The sequence below is a fragment of the Mirounga angustirostris genome, unplaced genomic scaffold, assembly GCF_029215605.1.
Source record: "Mirounga angustirostris isolate CCGP_5_RB_7025 unplaced genomic scaffold, mMirAng1.0.hap1 SCAF_4, whole genome shotgun sequence".
NCBI lineage: Eukaryota > Metazoa > Chordata > Mammalia > Carnivora > Phocidae > Mirounga > Mirounga angustirostris.
In genome coordinates, this window is record NW_026991712.1 from 171,157,627 (window position 1) to 171,176,926 (window position 19,300).

At 53.2% G+C, this 19,300-nt stretch overlaps 1 protein-coding gene across 5 annotated transcripts in view; it reads right to left on the minus strand.

The window, feature by feature from the left end:
- The window catches only part of MAN1C1 (mannosidase alpha class 1C member 1), a 141,554-nt gene that overhangs the window by 34,630 nt on the left and 87,624 nt on the right, over window positions 1–19,300 (minus strand). The gene's annotated exons all lie outside the window — the stretch shown is intronic.

Consider the following 19,300-nt stretch of genomic DNA (forward strand, 5'->3'; position numbering starts at 1 on the left):
CACACAAATGCACAAAGCAAAGATTTTGTGGCCGCTCTAGGACAGTGAGTACAGAAAGCACGAGCTATGAGACCAGGCCCCTGCCACCGGGCCTTAGACTCTTGTCCTGGGAGTAAAGGCTGAGATAATGGTGTAAAATATCACAGCTTTCCACACCATGGACTGGACAGGAGAGTGATGAGGAAGGCCTCCCCATGTGGCACAATCAGAGCCTGAGTGCAGAGTACTGTGAAGGAGGAAAGGAGGGAGAAAGAGATGTGCCTGGGGTCATCAGGAGGGCTTCCTGGAAGAGGTAGCTCCCTCCCAGCAACTCCTTAAAACTACAAGTAGGAGCAATTTCCTTTAGAGACTTAGCTTAAGAGGACTGATTCTTCGACGGATTGTTCCTTCAGTGTCCTTGCAGAGGCTCAAAAAGCAGTGAGAACCACAGGCTCTACCTTCCCCCAGCGGGCTGAGCCTCTCTAGAGTCTGAAGCATGAGCATGGGCTTTGCGGGCACACCTGCATTCAGAGGTAGCATCTAATCTCCTTAATTAGTGCTTCCCTAACTGCTCGCTTGTGTTGACTTTGCAGGCAGAGACTCCTGAAACTCAAACCACCACCTCTCTAGGCCGGGCAAGGTCTTGTAAAGGACATGGCCTAGAAAAGGATGGGAGGGAGATCAGGAGAAATTGGGAGAAGGATCAGGCTGGAGGTTTCCGAATCCACTTCAAGAAGCAGGAGCTTCCCGATCCAGAGTCAGGCATCCCAGGTTGGTTTCAGTATCGGGGTGGAAGTGAATTTCCAGAATGTCAACCCCTCCTATGCTGAAGGATTGGTAGGAAAACACCCAAAGCCAAACAAAGTTGATCTTTCCTGGTTTGTGCTGGCTGCTTCCCCTGCAGGTGCCAAAGGCCAAACACGGCTCACGGGAACGCTTTACCGTGAGGTAGAGAGGTAGTGAGGCATGAAAGCATGGATTTACCCCAGATGCCACAGCTGCTGAGAAGCGCCTGCCTGGTGTCCATCCTCTTGGCTCCAAGCTTATGCCACAGGGCCTCACACCTGATTTTTTAAGGGCCTGAAAGGATTTTTAAGATCCCACTACCCTGCCCCTAAATTTCATAGAGGACCCCCAGAGAAGGGTTGGGACACGCCTATGATTAGACCAAAGGAGGAGAAGAACCCAAGTTCTCTTGTTTCCCTGTGAAAACGGTCGGATCTGATTGCTAACCGTGCCCCACCCCCCAACGGGGCAGGAGGCCACTGTGACCCGTGAAGGCTTGAAGAGAAGCTCAAGGCCAAGGGCGACGCGGCCCAGAGTATCTGATTTCCGAATCCTGCCCTGGGCTGCCTGGTGTTTTCTTCCCACGGGCCCTGCTTTCCTGGGCTAAGCCTGAGCCTGGAGGCCCGAGGGCCTAGGCTGGGCCAGGAAGGCAGCCAGGGCTCCTGGTGACCGGTTCTCCTGCCCAAGTGCTCTCAGAAGGCAGCTCACTGAGGGATTTATTGGCAAGGCTCCACCCTGTTCTCAGGTTCCTGCATCTTCCCTCAGATGATCTCTCAGCCCGGCCCACACTTATTATGCAGCCAGACTGCGGGCCAGCTAGGCACTTATTGGAAAGCCTTTCATTCTAGGCCAGAGGTTACCCAGCGGCCAGCCTGGGCAAGAGGGAAGGCCCAATCCGGAATTCAACTCTATCTGTACCTGCAGCCGGCCTGGGGCGGCTCCCCGGGGGGAGATGCGGGGAAACACACGTACCTATTCAGTGAACAGGCACAGGATTTCAGAGCCAAAGGGGGACAAAAAGTCAGGCAGCCGGCTTGGAAGCTCCACTGGGCTTGTCCCTGAGGCAGGCTCCGGGTTGGCTCCCTCTCCCACCCCCAGCTCTGAACCCTTGCTGTTCACAAAGGACCGACCCGCCCCTGCCTGCCAGGCAGGAGGCCGTGAGGAGAGTTAAAAGAACACAGCCCTGGGTTCAAACCCCAGCTTGGGCCAGCAACACATCTACTCTCAGTGTCAAAGTTTTCTTCTGTTAAGTGAGGGAAGACCACTGGGCTAGGTACTGGGGAGCCACTGCAGGTTTCTGAGCTGGGAGAAATGCATCACATGTGTGCCTGGCCTTTCTGACAAAGACACCTGTTTGTGCCTGGCACAGAATAAGTGCTTGATCAGTCAGTTCACTGTTCTTATTCCTGGGGTCCTGTAGCTTATCTTGAAACACTGGCCCTTTCAAGGAGATGTGGATTCTAATTCTGGTTCCATCACATACTAGCTGTGTGCCAAGGTAAGTCACTGTACCTTTCTGAGTCTCATGTTCCTCGTCTTCAAAATGGGGATGACAGTGGGACCTACTTCATAAGGCCACAGGGAGGCCTAAATGGGGCGATGGACGGAAAGGAGCTGGCGCAGTGCTGGGTACCTGTGAGCTTAACCCAACTGCGCAGCCCTCCTTGCCCCCAACTGGCCCTGGGCAGCCCCTCCACAAAGTCTTCTGGGGTCACCCAGGCCTTGGAGCGCTCTTGCATCTCTTGCATCTCTGCATCTCTTGCATCTCTGGCCCCTCCCAGGCCAGTGTGGCATGAGACTGCAGCTTGCAAAACCTTTGGCCCAACTTAAAAGTGTCACATGGGTCCCACCTGTGCCTGCTGCTGAGGCCATTAACACCCCTAATCTGGGTGTGCACCTAGCCTCTCAAAAGGTCTTCTTACCTCCTGGACCCCTGCCCTTCCCCTCAAATTCACCCTGAACACTGTTACCTGACCTGTCTTCCTGAAACCAGATCCAATTGTGTCCCTCCTCAGCTCAGAAGCTGCAATGGCTTTCAAGTGCCCGTGCAATAGGGGAGGGAGGGGTGAAGCTTCAGGGTCTGTGCTAAAGGACCTGGCTAATCTCATCTCCCATCAAGCTATGCTTCCTGGACACGTGCTGTGCCGCACCCTCCTGCCTCCATACCTTTGCATGTGCGCTCTCCTCTGCCAAGAAAGCTGTTCTGTGCGTCTGGACATACTCAAAGCCCCCATGTTCTCAAAGGTCTGCCTCCCCTTGGCAGCCTTCCCTGATTCCACCCATCTAACCCCCTCTTGCTGAGGGAGCTCCCAAGTCATGTGCCTACCACTCCTGCCCTGCCTGCACTGTGGGGCTTGGCTCACCTTCTAACTAACCGTGAGCTCCTTCAGGTCAAGGGTCCCCACTGCCTCTCTGCTCCTCTTCTGCACCTTATCCCCAAGCATCCCCAAAGGCCAGAGCCCTCAGCCCACGTGGGCCACTCGCCATCCCCTGGGGCCTCGTTATAGCCCCGACTTCCGTGACTCTTCGCAGACTGCCAGCACCTGCCTCCCCCATCCCACCTTCTCCTGGGCCATCTAGAGCCCACCCGGTGTCTCCCTGCCCAGGAAGCCACTGAGATCACCACCCTGCGGCCTACATGAGGTTCTGCCTCCCTGACCTTCCTCTCCTGAGAAATCTCCACCAGCTCCTCCAGGCTCTCACCCAGGGCCCTGTTCTGTGCACCCCCATCTCCAGAACAAGGGCTGCTCCCCTCTCCTCACACCACGGAGGAATTGTCAGTCTGTCCCTCCGTAACAGCAGGGCTCTGGTCTGCTTCAGACTGGTCTCCAGGCTCCAGCAACAGCTCCCAGTGAAAGTGGGCAGAGGAAGGGCCGGGAGCAGGCTGGTCCATCTCCGACGGCCACACATACTCTCCCTGGCATCGCGCTTGCTCTCAGCTGACCTTGGCTTTCAGGATGCCACTCTTCCTGTAGCCTTTCCTTTTAACCCTGTGACTGGGCCTGCCCAGTCCCCTCTGTGGGTCCCTCCTCTTCTCCAGACCTCTACGGACGGGCTCCATTGTTGGGCCTTTTCTCTTCCCTGCCCTCCCTCATTCCCTTAGTGATTCAGTACCACCCGCATGCTGAGGGCTCCCAGATGTCCACTCCCAGGACCTGTCCTCGAACCCCAACTTCCCCTATCCAGTAGCCTCCACTCCTATCACCACTGGGAGGTCACAGGCGGCTCACCTTTAACCCGTTCCTCGAAATCCGTTCCCCAACCACAGTGGTTAACGCCAAGCCCCTCCTTCCAAAAGCTGTGCCCCAGCCCTTGACTCTGCATTGCTCTTCCCCACATCCCATCCCGCAGCGAATCCTGGTGGCTCACTTCACAAGATTTCCAGACTCCACGCACTTCTCACCTCCTCTGTGCTCCCACCTTGGTCCAGCCACCTTCTTCTCTCTTGGATTTATTCCAAGAGTCTCCTAACTGGCCCCTGGGCTTCTCCCCTTGTGCTCCCCACCCCCCACACCTCCACCTATCTGTCCTCAACACGGCAGCCAGAAGGACCCTTTGAAAATGCCAGTCCTGGGCGCCTGGGTGGCTCAGTTGGTTAGGCGACTGCCTTCGGCTCAGGTCATGATCCTGGAGTCCCTGGATCGAGTCCCGCATCAGGCTCCCTGCTCGGCAGGGAGTCTGCTTCTCCTTCTGACCCTCCCCCCTCTCGTGTGCTCTCTCTCTCATAAATAAATAAATAAAATTTTTAAAAAAGAAAGAAAGAAAGAAAGAAACTGCCAGTCCTAGCATGCTACTCCTCTTCCCAAAATCCTCCCATGGCTCCCATTGGACCCGGAGGCCCTGTGATCTGGCCCTGGCTTCCTCTCAGCCCCGTCCCCCGCTCCCCCTCCCACTTCTCTCCTTCTGCTCCTGCTGCTGGTGGAGCCCTCCGAGCCTGCTCCGTGTTAGGCCTTGGCAGTTCCCATCACTCTGCCAGAACAGCACCTCCATCACTTCTCCCTCACCTCTTTATTCTCCTTGGCACCTTCATCCCAGAGATGTTACATGTGGATGTTTCCCCGTTACTATCTTCTCCTAAGGGAGCATGGGCTTCTGGGGGGAGAGCCCTGTTTTTTCCACTGCTGTCCTCTATCGCCTAGAACACTTTCCAGCATTCGAGAATAGATGGCCCCTCACCCTGGGTGGGGAGGTTTGGAGTTTGGAGTGGGCTGTGGCTGTCGAGTGCCAGGAAAAATTCCTAAAAAATATCTTTAGTCCTTCCAGAGGCTCCAGGAAAACTTTGCCTGGAAATACAGGTTTCACATTCACATGTGAATGTGAAAAATTCACATTTTTCAGTGCCTGGCTACAGTCTGGTACCCAGAAGTGTTAGAGGTAAACGTGTTGGGTTGAACAGACTGAGCCCACCAAGCAGGCATCTGTTGGGCACGCCCAGGGCAGGCTATCTAGCTATTTCAGGGGCTGGTGCCAATAGACAGGGGAGACCCTGCCACCAGGCTGAGACCAGATCAGCCGGAGTGGCTAAGTGTGTGTGCACCATCATCCTGTGTGAAGCTGTTTGTCATGCCTGGGTCAGTTTCTACAAGGAACTAGACCTCCGCTCCTGTCACCTCCTCCCCTGGGGCTGCCTGGGCAGGAGCCCTGCTCTGCTGGACTGAGGTTTGTACCCCCTCTCCTGACTCTGCCGTACTAATGACAGTGAGGTTTTTATGGGATGTTATATTAGCAAGGAGAAAGCGGTCAGGCTGGGGAACATAAACTGCAGGAAGAACATTCAGAAGGAAAAAAAATCACCCAAAGCATAGCCTATTACTGCAGTATCCCCAGAGCCATACTCTAACGGGTGCATTTAATTTGATGACATAATCCTCAGAGACTTTTCTTACTCTGTAAAGAAACAACCCAAGTGTTTCTTTCTCAGCTTCCAAAGAAACCAGTATGGCTGTGTGGCAGGTCTTATTTCCAAACAGGGCACCACAGTATACCCCACGCCAGGAGAGGGACTCCTCCCACCATTCCTCTCCTTGAATCTGGGTGGACCTTTGTGACTCCCGGGAACAACAGAATAAACCAGAAGGGAGTTTCTAGACCCAGACCTTAAGAAACAGTTTCCACTTCCTGTCTCTTGGAACGCTGGCACTTAGAACCAGCCACCATACTGTGAGGAAGCGCAAGGTAGCCCATAAGGAGAGAACACAGGGAGAGGCCACGTGTATGTTTCCTGACCGGCAGCCCCTTCTGAGCTCCCCGCCAACAGCCAGCATCAATTCCACACATGTGAATTAAGAAGCTTCCAGATGGCTCCAGCTGTCAAGTTCCCCTTCAAGCCTTTCCAGCTGAGGGCGGTAAAGCTGTTCCCATTGTGCCCTTTCTGAATTCCTGACCCACTGAATCTCCGAGCATAATAATTGTTTTAAGCCACTAAGTTTTGGAGTAATTTGTTATGCAGGAGTAGCAATTGGAATGTTCTGTCGTGTGGGTTTCTAGGATGATTAAAGTGATATCCCCCCCACCCCAAAGGGCATTGTTTAAAACCACATCGTCTTGTCTGGCGAGGTCGTCTGGCCATGCAAAATCCTTTCAGGGATCAGGACCTCTGCACTCTTGTCAGGTCCGGGGCGGGGTTTTTCCCCTCCAGTAATAACATTTTTCTTAAATCTTCCCAGGACGGCTATTTCCTGATCACATCAAGTCGTGTCCGGAGGATGTGTATTTCCAGGCAAAGGTTTCCTGGAGCCTCTGGAAGGACTAAAGATATTTTTTAGGAATTTTTCCTGGCACTCGACAGAATGCTCTTCCTAGAGGTGAATCGATAAAAGATGGTCAGATCCGATGATGCTCCTGCCCTTTATCAAGGCCTCAGTGCCCCGATCACATTCAAAGTCCCCGGGGCACCGTGTGCAGGGTGCCTGTGGTCCAGGCCTTGGGAGCCTCTGCTATGCTCTGCTGCTCTCTGTGTGGGTGAGGCTCCATCCACATGATCTCACCAGAAGCTCCCCAAATGCCCTGGGGTGACTGCTGACATGGGTCCCTAGGCCTGGGATACCATCCTTTTCTGAGTTGGCTACTTTGTCCTGGCCTGGGCTTGAGTGTCGAGTCTTCTCTCAAGAACTCCTGAGCCACCCAGCAGACCTGACTTCTCCCTCCTGGGCCGGGCTGCCCGGCTCCACCGCAGGTGCCTTGGTCACAGCAATGCCCCCACCACACCATACGCGCCTGTGAACCCCAGGGGCAGTGGCTGCACCTGACTCTTCCCAGTGGCCTGGATCCACCCCTGGGCCAGGCACAGAGAAGGTGAGAGCAGAGGGCTGCTGAAGGAATGAATGGCTCGTGGAAACACGGACGGCACTTTCTTAGAGATCCGCAGACCCTTGACAAGGCGTCTTGGCCTCGGACAAAACACTCTCCGCAGCAGTGGCCAGCTGTCCAAGGAAAGCACCGCGGCCGGGACAAGATGGGTTGCCGCAGACGGCACGGCCTTCCGCCTTCCCAGACAGATGCCATGCTTCGCTGCCACAGAGGCTGCAGAATGTTTGCTGTGGCCGGCGGCTGAGGGGGCTCAGTGCGCCCCACGACCAGGCCCGGTTCGCTGAAGCGGTCTGCTGGACGGGGCTCCTCGTGGGAAAACAGGATATGTTTCAAAAACGTTAATGTGGTATTTGTTTGTTTTTAGGTCAGAGCTCAGGGTGCTGTCTGATCAGGAAACATGTATTTTATTTTTTTTTAAAGATTTTATTTATTTATTTGACAGAGACAGCAAGAGAGGGAACACAAGCGGGGGGAGGGGGAGAGGGAGAAGCAGGCTTCCCGCTGAGCAGGGAGCCCGTTGCGGGGCTCGATCCCAGGACCCCGGGATCATGAGCTGAGCCAAAGGCAGATGCTTAACGCTGAGGCACCCAGGCGCCCCAGGAAATATGTATTTTCAAACTTCTGTTGGGGCGCCTGGGTGGCTCAGCGTTAAGCGTCTGCCTTCAGCTCAGGTCATGATCCCAGGGTCCTGGGATCGAGCCCCACATCGGGCTCACTGCTCCGCGGGGAGCCTGCTTCTCCCTCTCCCACTCCCCCTGCTTGTGTTCCCTCTCTCATGGTCTCTCTCTCTCTCTGTCAAATAAATAAATAAAATCTTTAAAAAAAAAAAAAAAGAAAAACTCCTGACAGTCCCAGGGATCCAATTTGGAACTGCTTCTTATCTCAGAACATCTCTGAGAGAAGAAAAGGCAGATGGAGGAACTGGAGTCCAGGGCGCTACAGTGGTATCTCCAAAGTCACACAGTGGCTCAGCAGCTCAGGGCAGAGCCGTAGCCAGGCACCACCTTCCAGACCATGGGATCTTAGAGGCTTGGTTCTAATTCTAGCTTAGTCCCTTCCTAGCTGTGTGATCTTGGGCAACCGACCTGAGCTCATAAAAATGGGATAATAAGTTCTTTTTAGAAAGGTGTAGCCAATTCAGACAAATGTATACAAAGAGCATTCAGCAGGCGTTCAATACAAGAGAATTTGATATACCTAGCACACCACATCTTAGGTGTTCAGTGCATGGGCCTGTTATCATAAGGCTCAGTTCCAGCAGAGGAAGCCACAATGGGGCTGGCAAAGCTAGGATCCCTTGCAGATCCTTGGCCTCCTTAGCCCTGCAGGAAAGAATAGCATAGCTTTCAAGCCAGGCAGGCAGCAGACATGAGCCCTCAGGAAGGTACGATGGAGCTGGGCAGGCTTTGTGGCATTCTAAACACATTTCTTGCCTCACTGCAGGGAAAAGAAAAGCCAGAGTCTTCTGCTGCTCACCCTAAGAGATATTAAAGTCCAGCTGCAGCCCTGGCAGCTCCTGAGTCCCTCCATACACTGGCGTCTACCTGGCTTTTACCTGCAAGTTAGAGGATTGCTCAGTACCCTCCCTCTACCTCCATGGGAGAAGCAAACATCTCCGGCCCATCAACCTTGGTCGTGTCTGTGTAATTTGCTTTGGCTTCATGGTGGATGGGGAATTAAACTGTGCCCTTGATTTTGGGCTTGGCTGTGAGACTTGCCCATGGGATTGGTGGATGTGACTGGAATGAAAGTTTGAACTAAGCCTGCGTGGTTGGGCTTGTCCTCCCGTGCTCCTGCCTTTCACCGTGAAAAGAACGAATCTCAAACAGCCACTGATCCAAGAACGGTGAGAGATAGGTGGAGCAGACTGGACCCAGCTGAGCACAGCCTAGATAAAATAAAATCAAGTCCAGCCTATCTGCAACCACATGAGTAAGAAATAAATGCTCATTGTTGTCGGCCACTTGTTGCGGAATAATTTGTTCCACAGCGTTATTTTGGAAGAGGCTGACTGATACAACACCCTTCCAGCCTTATTTCTTACTAGTGTTTTTATGTTCTCCACACTCCAGCTAGACTACTGATTCTCTGGCCCCCTTTTTCTCGGCTTCCAGCCTCATTACTCAAGCTGTTACCTCTGCTTGGAATGCCCTCCTTTTATCCCAAATGTCTCTACATATCTCCCAATCCAATGGCTACTCTAAGTCCTGGAGAAAATGCTGCTGCTTCCATGAAGACATCCCTGATTTCCCCACCTGGACCTGGGGTCTTCCTCCTCTGAACTCTTTTAATAAAAGAGTTTCTTTCAACTTTCAGTATGGTAATCTGTATCGTCTGTGTCCTTTTCTCAAGTCCATGACGGGCAGAGAGTGTCTTCGGGGGGCTGAATGTAAGCCTGGTTCATCTAAGCTGGAACAGGCCCTGCAGAGGCAAGGCATCTCTGGGATTTGCCGAAAGAAGTAATGGATGCCGTCCTCCCACTGCCTTGTTCCCAGGTGAGGAAGCCTCCCTGACAGCCAGCGCCCCTTGCCCGAGGCTGTTCCTGTGTGGTGTGAGGCGCTGGGGGACAGAGACCAACCCCATGACACCCTGAGGTTTTGGCCAAGGGCTGGGGCTCCACAAAGCTTTGCTTGTGGAATGTGGAGTTCTCCTCGACGCCAACCACCAACCCCTTCCTCATCAGAGGTTAACAGAAAGAACCGCAGCGAGCACCGGCCGAGCCCTGGCTTCGTGCCAGGCACCGTGCTATAGGTTTCACACGCAGCTTTTTAAAACCTCGTGACAACTCTGTTATTGTCCCTCCTTACCCATGAAGACTGAGGCTTCAAGGAATGAAGTCGCTCGCTCAAGATTTATTTCTTCACCCCAAACCACATTTCTGAGTGCTCAGGACGTGCCTGATGCTGAAGCACGACGGGGAGCGGACAGTCCCGGCTCCTACCCTCAAAGAGCTGCAGGTCTGGTGGGGGAGAATGACACCAAGCAGGTGTCACACAGACAACCTCTAGGTACAAAGTAATGCACGTGATAAAGGAAGAGAGAGCAGGATCCGAGGCCAGGAGAGGGGCGGCATTTGAGATGAGGCCTGAAGGAAGCACCGGACAAAAGAGGGGGTGGGGGCAAGCCAGGCTGACGTGCGGGAAGTCTCCACACGTCTGTGGAGCAGAGAGGAGGTCGCATGCAGGGAGGAAGAAGGACAGTGGTGGGAGCGAGGGGCTGGGGCTGGGCTACACAGCCCTGGGGGCTCAGGGAGAGGCCTGGATGGCTTAGGGACCTGATCCTCTGGCTGCTGTGTGAAGAGCGGCTGGGAGGGGGACCCAGCAGGGACCCCATGTGGAGTAATTCAGGGAGCTATCCCTCTCGGTTGGCGAGGGCCCACTCGTCACTTGTGGGTGGGCAGGAGAGTGGCAGGGAGCACCTGGGCCCATGCTCTGAGACCTGAGGACCGCTGGTGATGCCCCCAAGCTGGGGGGCAGCCGTTCACCAGTCCAGGAACAAGAAGAATTAACCCCGAGCGCAGTGCAAGGTCAGCCAGGTGCCTCACCTCAGCCCCATCAGGGGAGCCTTCCGCTGTCCTCCCAGGCCCATGGGCGCAGGGTCACAGTGCCATCTTGGATATACATCATGGCCACACAGAGCTATGCATTGATCGTGGCAAACACAGCCTGTGGACCAGAGCCAAGAGACACAGATGCGTGGCTCTGATAGCAAGATGAATGATAATTTTTGGAAAGGGGAAAAGAAAGGCAATCAAAGAGGCCCTATTCACCCCAAGAAATAGACACGTGGCAGAGGCAGTGCCGGGAGAGCCTGGTACGGAGCTACGCCCCAGGGCAGCGTCCTGCCACTTGCTGGGATGGCCGAGCTGCAGGGAATGGGCTAGAAGAAAGGGGTGAGCTTGGAGCCATACTTACTAGCTGCCTCAGTTTCCTCATCTGTACCCTGCCTTGCAGAACCATCCCGGGGGTGAGCGATCACACAGCATGTGCAAAATACTGGATGCGCAGCTGACCACAGGGGCCTCGGCAGAGACAAACCAAGAGCCGGCAGCCTGTGTGGAGATGGACACTGAGCTGCTGCGTACCCACAGACAGCACCTCTTTTAAGCCTCCAACAACACTATGAGGACGGCACAATTCATGTCCTCTTTCCACAGATGGGGAAACTGAGGCTGCGAGTGGTCACAAACATTTCCCGAGGTTGAGGAAGGGTGGAATCAGGATTCAACTCGGGCCGTCTGCTACGGAGACTGCATTTTATTGCTGTGCCACCCCGGCTAGACTCAGAGGGCCTGAGAGGATCCTGGGGAGGTGCCCACAGCCACAAGACTCCCAGGCCCCCTCCTCACCTGTGGGCTGTGGCAATGCCCCTGGGGTGTAGGCACTGACCATGCACAGAGAGCTGGGTGCCTCCCTCTGCAGGAGCCCTGCCATGACACACAGACCAGCCTGGCCCTCCTTCCTCCATGAAGCCTTCTCAGATCCCCTCTAGGGGTGATGCTTCCTCCCTGCCCCATTTTGGGTCCCACTGCTAATCACCTGGCCCAGGCTGATTCACAGGAGGATCTATGTTGGTCTGTCTCTCTGACAGGCCAAAGCCCCAGACGGCAGAGATCCTGACCACATTCATCTTTGGAGTCATCAAAGAGCCTAGTATAACGCTGGGCACTCAGGAGGTTCTGAGTAAGTGTGTACTGAGTTAACCTGGAGACCTGAGAAGTCAGAGAGAGCATGACCAGAAGCCAGACCAGGTGGTCCTCGCCCCCTCGAGCCTTTGATGGGCCCACCTGATTCACTCAGCAACCAGGGAAGAGGAGGGGAATGACTCACCTCACTCCACCTACCAGGGACCTTCCCTTTCTTTTGTCCATAGGCTCCTTCTAGAATCTAACAGAAGTCACACTACCCCCTCTCCTTAACTGAAAAGATACTTATACACATTTTACACAGAAAGTAATGCAGGCTTCCCCCAGCCAGACTTATCTACACTAACCACCTAACTGAGGTGAGGGGGACAGATTTTTATTTCCTACAAAGGATGGGGTGAGGAAATTATTTTGGAGTCAGGCAGGCATAGAGTCAAACCTTACTGTGGCTATTCCTAGCTGTGTGACCTCTGGTTAGCTACTTCATCCACGTGAGCCTCAACATCCTCATCTGTGAAATGGGGATAATGTCAGATAACGCACATCACTAGAGAGACCGATTAGTAGGTGTACAGTGAGTTTTTTTTCTTTTCTTTAAATATAAATGGGCTGCAGGGGGTGCCTGTGAGTCACCTTTCATTTGATTAAATTTAGTGTTTTTAGAGAGCAGTAGCAATAGTGGAAAAAGCATAGGCTTCTGGTCAAAATGTTCAAGCCTTGGCTCTGTATATTATCAGCTGTGTGGCCATAACCAAGTTACTTAACCTCTCTGAGCCATGAGTCTATATCTGTCAAAGGGAACTGATAACACCCCCCCTTGAAGGTGTGGGCAGCTTGGATGAGGCATAGAGTCTGGCAGGAGGAGGAGCAGGAGGTGGAAGGTCTGTGCGTGGGCTGAGCAGGGAGAGGCCTCTCACCCCACTTGCCCACACCCACCCACTCCGCATGCCTGGTATGACAACCCTGAGCATGCTTCCTGGGTAAGAACTGCCTCTGTTTTGGATCTGGGGCCAAAGCAATTCACAAATGCAGCAAATATGCCAAGCCCAGAAGACAGCTCTCCCTGCTTCGGAGAAAACACACAGTTCAATTTCCTAAAGATCGAACCCCAGGAGCCTTTCAAGGCTTTCCCTGAAGAGAGCAGTTCTCGGAACTTGGGAGGCACCACCCTCGTGCGACTGAACAATTAAAGCCCCGAGTATTTGTCATTCTCAGCAAAGGTTTGTGAGGATGACCAAGAAAATGGAAAATAATCTGATTTCAGCGGTGCAGTTTTCAGAAATATATGGTAATCCATTTTTGTCAAACCGCAGAAGGCACAGCTCAAATCATTAAAAAGCCATCGTACTTAATCATGCAAAGAGAAGGCTGGTCTATGCCTCTCAGATCATTTTCAAATGGTTTCAGGTTAACTTTCAAAAACTGACAGGCAAGCAGGGAGGGGATTATGACAGACGATAATTTGAGGAAATTCTGGTTCTGCTTCTCAGCGGATGGTGAGGGATTGACTTGAGAGAATACCGCCACCCAGACCTTGGCAAGGCAGTGGTGGGGACAGTGGTGAGGGAGATTCCAGAATGGATCTGCTGTGACTTCTGCCCACAGGAAGTCTGCAGCTGATTTCTCAGAAAGACAGCACATTCAAGGCAAACTATTAAGTAAATGAATAATAATGACGTATTGTGACAGGTGCTAATAAAAGGCAGGAGTTTAGCCAGTGGTTGTTTCAGCTGTGAGCATACATACCTGGCTTTGGGACCTGTCTGCCACTCACCTGCTGTGTCTCAGAGACTTGGCTCCTCCTCTATAAAACGGGATGTTCATCTTGGAGGCTTGGCAGGCTGAGAAGGAGTTAATTCCTATAAAGCCTTTCCTACAGTGCCTGGTACACAGTACACTGTCAGTCAAAGCTGGCTAAGCGGCTCACTGCTGAAGGGGCCTCATAGACAACCTTTGATTTGGATCGGGAAGGATGAGCAGAAGTCTGCAGGGTGAGGAACTGGAAGAAAGACACCCAGGCAGAGCGCACAGCATGTGCAAAGGCCCCACAGGAAGAGGCTGGTCAGGGAGGAGCACAGCGTATGTGGAGGTATGGGGGTGAGGAGAGGGGGATGCTGCAAGCTAACTTGGCGCCCTCCTGTGAAGGTCTGTGAATGCCAGACTAAAGGGTTTGGACTCTGTCGAGAGGGCCGTGGGGAGCCATGGAGGTGTGTCAGCAGGTCAGGCCCGCAGCAGCTGTGTGGGCTAGAAGCTGAGGGGCCACAAAGAGGTCGTTGGAAAGGCTGGGACAGTGTGCAGTCCAGGCTCCTCACAGGGTCAGGAACATCCTGTGTCTTCTTCTAGGTCTTAGTCCACATCCGGCACTTGTTGACCTCTAAGTGACCACCCCCCATCAAACTCTGATCCAGTGTCCCAACCTCTGTTCCAGGAAAACACTTTGTCCTAGGCCCAGCAACAATCCCACCCCCCTTCGTTGGGGCAGAGCCATCATGGGAAAACTGCTGCCCGGTCAGGAACTGTATGTCCCACCCCTTTGCATTTAGGTGGGGCCCTATGACCAAGTTCTGGCCAATGGAATGTGGACATAAAGTACATACACCACTTTGAAGCCTGATCAACCTGTGGGATGCTCCAAGGTCAAGGTAACCTTGGGAGTCACAATCTGAAGATGATGGAGCCTCCATCACCTTGAGTCCCTATCTGGCCATGAGGAACAGAGCCCCCTCCTCCTCCCATCAGTTTGACTTTACATGAGCAAGAAATAAATGTCTCTTGTCTCAATCCATTGAGCTCTCTGGGTTTATCTGTTATAGCAGCTAGTGATACCTTAAATATACCCACTCAATGGAATGATCTTGGGCATGTTAGTTTGCCTCTCTGAGCCTCAGTTTCTCTCATGCAGATTGTCATGAAGATCCAATAAAATGACAAGTGAGTGCTGCTTTGCAAGCAGGACAGTACCAGAGAGGTGCCATTCATTGCCGGTGCTCCTGGCTTCCATCTCTCCGAGAGCCTGAAGGAGAGCGGACTTGGCATAGACCCTGCTGAGGCAGGACAAATGCAGCCAGGGGCTTGGGGAAGCCCCAGGCAAGGGGTCAAGGTCCACCAGCAGATCCTGACCTCACTCCAGGTTTTAGTTCTGTCCCTCGACAGAGATGATACCCACATAGCTGAGCACCCCCCCACCCGGGGGTGGTGGTGGCTGGCGCCTGGTTCCATCTCCTGGCAGCTCCCCTGGTAAGGAGTCAGCCCAGCCTTCTGATGACTTGTTCCAGCCTCTCACAACTCATTAGCAGGAAACTGCAAGCCCTGCCAAGAAGATGCCCTCCTGATTTTTCAGACATGTCAGGTAGACACTGTTATCAAAACCTTATCATGTCTCTGCACAGCCCCCACATTCTCCTGCTCTGGTGTTCTCCTGCCAGGCTCCGTGCTCAGGACACACGCCTTCTGCCTTTGAAGATCTGAGAACCTCGTGTGGCTGAGAGTTCTGCCTGCCAGTCTGGCTGGGACCCAAGGCTCAGGATGGAAGCCTGCCTGGGTGGCTGAGGCTCCCCCTGCACCCCACTCCGAAGCAGTACCGCACTCCCAGCCCAGGTCTGATGCTGAGACCCACAGGAAGACAGGAGAAAGGCCTGAGCAATATGCGATGTGATGAGCTGGATTTGGCCATCCCCAACCTTAACAGGACCCTGGTTATTACCTGTCCCTTTTGCTGAGGGGGCCTCCTCTCCCACAGCCTGGGGAAAGGGGTGGGGAATGCCCCTCTCCCAGCCTCCGGCGCCTCGAGTCAGGGGCCCTGCTGCCTGGTTCTCGGGCGGGTGCAGACCAGACCGTCTCCACCTTCTCTGCTTCCCGTGCTCTCACCTTCTCCCACTGCGGCTCGCCAGCCCTGGCTAGGGGTTCCAAGGAGCTCTCAAATCACCTGACGGAATAAGGACCCTCCCCGCCCTGGACTAAGCTCTCTGGAGAGACAGAGGAGAAACAACAAGCACAAAAAGCATCCGTTTCCAAAGTCTTTTCACACACAGCAATGCACCTGTTTGATCCTTACACCTGAGGGGTGCTGTCACCCCTATTTCACTGAGGAGGAAACTGAGGCTCATGCAGATTAGCCACTGGCACCCAAGGCCACTCAGCTAGTTCCCTAGGCAGCAGTCTGTGCTGGGTCCTGCTGCGCGCCCCGCCCCCCCCCCCCCCACAGGACGCTCTCCCCGCCGGGACGCCCCCCCCCCCCACCTCCGGGACACCCTGAATGCCAAGCACTATGCCGAGCATTTTATTCAGCTCCACGGATTAGGAGGCTATGTTATCTCCATTGCCAGATGACAAGGCTGAGGCTTAGTGAGGCTGAGCAACTTGTCCAAGGTCACATAGCAAGGAAGCTGGAATCACAGCCTTCCTGCTACAGGGTTGGTGCTCTTTCCCTACACCACTTGTCTCCCTGGTGCGAAGGGTCCCACCTGGGGAAGGCAGGGAAAGAGGCTGCAAGGTCCTATCAAACAACAAAGCAGGACAGACAATTGCACCCACGTCGGTCACCATTCCATTCCACACGTGAGTGCGCGTGGATCAGATGGGGTGGTAGACAGTGGGTGTGGGCCTCTGAGTGCGGTGCGGCCTGGCAACTTCTGTTAGCTCACGGTCTCCCTTGGCTGAATTCTTCTCTGTAAGGATGGCTGAGGGTTAAGGTATATAGGAACCAGGTAGGTGCAGGTGTGGTGGCTCAACCTTTCCTTGGCCCTGGTGGCAGAGGGTCCTCCGTCCCTTTCTCCAGGTGCAAGAGCCACCTGGCCAGGGAACCTCCCCACCTCATCACATTCCAGACACACTTCGGTCGTGGGCAGAGGTCCAAGCAAACCACTGACCACTGATGTGAGCACTTAGAGCTTTTGAAAAAGTAAAGACTCGTAGGAGGGGGCCTGAAGCAGCAGTTACAGCCCAAGCAGCATTAGGAAGGCCCCCGTGTCTGCAGTCCCCCCACTGTAGACACTCAGGCCAAGCCGCTGGCCTCCAATTGCTCTCTAAAAGGCCCTTGGTGGCCCTGGTCCTGCCCACCCGGGTGGCTCATTACCCACATTTCACTTCATGCTGCAGTCATACTCAATTCAATGGGCGAAAACACTGAGCCTTTGCCCAGGCTGGACCTTCTGTCCAGAACACCTTCCCTTCCCCTGCCCTCCTATTCTCAAGCTCTAGAATGCACATCTGTGGTTCTCAATTGCCCTGAATCCATCCCTCAGGTTCCAGATTATTCAGAGTCTCCCGCAAAAGGCATACATTTCAACTTCTATTAAAACAAACACTTTAGGAGAATCCTAGTACTCCTAGCAGGGAGAGAGGAGCTGAAAAGTGAAATGGCCCAAAGCCACACCACACACCTGTGCTCTCAGAGGCCTGAGCTTGGCCCAGGAGGCCCTCGGAGGCCCTGCTCTCACACTGCCATGCCCTTGCACACGCTGCGCCTTCTCCCTGGGATATGCCATTTTATTCTTCTCTGCCTTCCAGGCCCAGCTCAATGTTACCGGCTCCAGGAAGCTCCGGAGGTAGAATGAGGGCCTCCTTCCTTTGTCTTCCCCACGCTCTGTACATCACAACCATGTGTAGACCCTTCCCCCTACACTCTTGGGGGGCAAGGGACATGGCCAGTTCACCTTTGCATCTCTAGCAGTAGCCCAGAACTGGCCTAGAAATGCCAAATGAATGAATGAATGAATGAGTGGGCCTCTTTTGCTAAGATCCCAAGATGCCTAATTCCTTACCTCCTGCGGGACTCCCCTCTTCAGTCACAAGAGGTGCAAACTGGGCTCTTTGTCTTCACACTACATTGGTATTGACCAGAGTTGGGTTTTAATGGTGCTTTGACAAAAGGCAACACCCATGTTCATTTTCCTTGGCTAATTACATTTCCCAATTGAAACGCTTATCTCTGGGCTGGTGTTAAAGACATAATCAGTTTCCAAAATGGATTAAAAAGAGGTGAGAAGCAAGAAAATAATTAAGCCAACTTCTGATTGAATCAAATAATTAAGCAGATTAAATCGGTTGCCTGTGATCTACGGCCCCAGCCTGTGCCTGGGGAGTACATTTCTCTATCGGAGAGATCATTTCTGATTGTTTTAGAGATGGAGAGCATTGCTCCCAAGTAGTAAGCAAAGGAATGACTCTGTCAAATGAATACAGATCAGGGTGGCAGGACCCCAGGTTCCTGCTTTAGGCAACGTACTCTGGGTTTAGTAGAAGAAAACTCACAGGTGGGGGCACTGCTCCAGAGCCAGGCCTGGACACCTGTGGTAAAGAGGCTGCATAAATAGCCCCAGTTCCTCACCCCTCCCTGTGTCCGCACCCTTCACCACTCTGAGCGGGGTGTCTGACCCTCTCCTTTTACTCTGGACTCGGCCATGCAACTTCAACCAATGACAGCAAACGTGATGTGAGCAGAGGCTTGAGAAAGCACTTGCAAGTTTTACCTTGCTTTCTTGCCCCTTTGCCATTGCCATGAGAACATTCCTGGACTAGCCTGCTGAAAATGGAAGACACATGGAGCAAAGCTGAGTCGCCCAGCTGTCCTAGGCAAGGGTCTCCTAGATCAGCCCACACTTGGCTTTCCCGACACGAGGGTGAGCCCATTCAAGATCGGCAGTCACTGAGCTGACTCAGCCAGGAGCAGCTGAGCCCTGAAGACCCTCATGCTAAATAAACACTTTTTGTCACAGGCCTGTGAGGTTTGTGGGTATTTGTTAGGCAGCATCATCGTGGCAATACATAACCGATACACTGATGACACTGAGGCTCAGGGAACCAAACAATTAGAAATGCAAGAGATTGTGGGTAAAGATAGTGGGCTGGGTAAATGCATTAACCTCTGTTTCTCCCCTGAAACTCCACTAAAACAACAATGTGAGAATTATTTTTCAAAGGCACCAATCCACAAGGACAAAGCAAACAGAGGAAAAGACAGCAGCAAGAAAGGTTTGGCAGCTGGAAAGGAGACAGCTGTGTAACACTGACTTCACAAAGCCAAGAAAGCAGAATATAAGTCCTGATGCTGAGAGCAAACATGCACCAGGTCTCCATCAGCAAACCCAATGGCTCTGGAATTGGCGACAAAACCAGGCATCTCTGGAAGTGGAATAATAGGAGGATTTGTTTAAAGTCAGCTTAAAGGCAGTAAGACCCTAGATCTCCTCCTTACCTTTCTTTAGCCAAGAATATGTCCCCCTCTCACGCCAACAGAAGATTAGAGCTTGAATCATGAGAGGGAGTAAGACATAGGTCCTCTGGACTGTGGGATACCTGGAAGAGGCACAGAGACTCATCCTGAGAGCATGAGGGTTAGGTGAAGATTTCTGGACTATCCCTAGAAAGCAAGAACCTATATCAAGAAGTCTGCTGTCAGATCACCCTATAGTGAGGCATCAGCCAATAAAGCCCAATCACCACACTGGACTTCCAACCATCTTGTCTTCTGCCCCACATTTAACATGAGCACACAACCAAGGATCCCCAAACATTTGTGGAAAAACTAGCATGTGAGCTAGACATACCTACACACACATAGGAAAAGTGAATTGAGAGGAC